Source organism: Heptranchias perlo, chromosome 5 (genome assembly GCF_035084215.1).
Source record: "Heptranchias perlo isolate sHepPer1 chromosome 5, sHepPer1.hap1, whole genome shotgun sequence".
NCBI classification, from domain to species: domain Eukaryota; kingdom Metazoa; phylum Chordata; class Chondrichthyes; order Hexanchiformes; family Hexanchidae; genus Heptranchias; species Heptranchias perlo.
In genome coordinates, this window is record NC_090329.1 from 109,333,310 (window position 1) to 109,335,611 (window position 2,302).

The window sequence follows — 2,302 nt, forward strand, 5'->3', positions numbered from 1 at the left end:
AAGAGAGAGAGAGAGTGATGGGAAGAGAGAGAGAGAGTGATGGGAAGAGAGAGAGAGAGTGATGGGAAGAGAGAGAGAGAGTGATGGGAAGAGAGAGAGAGAGTGATGGGAAGAGAGAGAGAGAGTGATGGGAAGAGAGAGAGAGAGTGATGGGAAGAGAGAGAGAGAGTGATGGGAAGAGAGAGAGAGAGTGATGGGAAGAGAGAGAGAGAGTGATGGGAAGAGAGAGAGAGAGTGATGGGAAGAGAGAGAGAGAGTGATGGGAAGAGAGAGAGAGAGTGATGGAGAGAGAGAGAGAGTGATGGAGAGAGAGAGAGAGTGATGGGAAGAGAGAGAGAGAGTGATGGGAAGAGAGAGAGAGAGTGATGGGAAGAGAGAGAGAGAGTGATGGGAAGAGAGAGAGAGAGTGATGGGAAGAGAGAGAGAGAGTGATGGGAAGAGAGAGAGAGAGTGATGGGAAGAGAGAGAGAAAGTGATGGGAAGAGAGAGAGAGAGTGATGGGAAGAGAGAGAGAGAGAGAGTGATGGGAAGAGAGAGAGAGAGTGATGGAAGAGAGAGAGAGAGTGATGGAAGAGAGAGAGAGAGTGATGGGAAGAGAGAGAGAGAGTGATGTGAAGAGAGAGAGAGTGATGGAAGAGAGAGAGAGTGATGGGAAGAGAGAGAGAGTGATGGGAAGAGAGAGAGAGAGTGATGGGAAGAGAGAGAGAGAGTGATGGGAAGAGAGAGAGAGAGTGATGGGAAGAGAGAGAGAGAGTGATGGGAAGAGAGAGAGAGAGAGATGGGAAGAGAGAGAGAGAGAGATGGGAAGAGAGAGAGAGAGAGATGGAGAGAGAGAGAGAGAGATGGGAAGAGAGAGAGAGAGAGATGGGAAGAGAGAGAGAGAGAGATGGGAAGAGAGAGAGAGAGAGATGGGAAGAGAGAGAGAGAGAGATGGGAAGAGAGAGAGAGAGAGATGGGAGAGAGAGAGAGAGAGATGGGAAGAGAGAGAGAGAGATGGGAAGAGAGAGAGAGAGAGTGATGGAGAGAGAGAGAGAGAGTGATGGAGAGAGAGAGAGAGTGATGGAGAGAGAGAGAGAGTGATGGGAAGAGAGAGAGAGAGAGTGATGGAGAGAGAGAGAGAGAGTGATGGAGAGAGAGAGAGTGATGGAGAGAGAGAGAGAGTGATGGAAGAGAGAGAGAGAGTGATGGGAAGAGAGAGAGAGAGTGATGGAAGAGAGAGAGAGAGTGATGGGAAGAGAGAGAGAGAGTGATGGGAAGAGAGAGAGAGAGTGATGGAAGAGAGAGAGAGAGTGATGGGAAGAGAGAGAGAGAGTGATGGAAGAGAGAGAGAGAGTGATGGGAAGAGAGAGAGAGAGTGATGGGAAGAGAGAGAGAGAGTGATGGGAAGAGAGAGAGAGAGTGATGGAAGAGAGAGAGAGAGTGATGGAAGAGAGAGAGAGAGTGATGGGAAGAGAGAGAGAGAGTGATGGGAAGAGAGAGAGAGAGTGATGGGAAGAGAGAGAGAGAGTGATGGGAAGAGAGAGAGAGAGTGATGGGAAGAGAGAGAGAGAGTGATGGAAGAGAGAGAGAGAGTGATGGAAGAGAGAGAGAGTGATGGGAAGAGAGAGAGAGAGTGATGGGAAGAGAGAGAGAGAGTGATGGAAGAGAGAGAGAGAGTGATGGGAAGAGAGAGAGAGAGAGTGATGGGAAGAGAGAGAGAGAGTGATGGGAAGAGAGAGAGAGAGTGATGGGAAGAGAGAGAGAGAGTGATGGGAAGAGAGAGAGAGAGTGATGGGAAGAGAGAGAGAGAGTGATGGGAAGAGAGAGAGAGAGTGATGGGAAGAGAGAGAGAGAGTGATGGGAAGAGAGAGAGAGAGTGATGGGAAGAGAGAGAGAGAGTGATGGGAAGAGAGAGAGAGAGTGATGGAAGAGAGAGAGAGAGTGATGGGAAGAGAGAGAGAGAGTGATGGGAAGAGAGAGAGAGAGTGATGGGAAGAGAGAGAGAGAGTGATGGAAGAGAGAGAGAGAGTGATGGGAAGAGAGAGAGAGAGTGATGGGAAGAGAGAGAGAGAGTGATGGGAAGAGAGAGAGAGAGTGATGGGAAGAGAGAGAGAGAGAGTGATGGAAGAGAGAGAGAGAGTGATGGGAAGAGAGAGAGAGAGTGATGGGAAGAGAGAGAGAGAGTGATGGGAAGAGAGAGAGAGAGTGATGGGAAGAGAGAGAGAGAGTGATGGGAAGAGAGAGAGAGAGTGATGGAAGAGAGAGAGAGAGTGATGGGAAGAGAGAGCGAGAGTGATGGAGAGAGAGAGAGTGATGGGAAGGA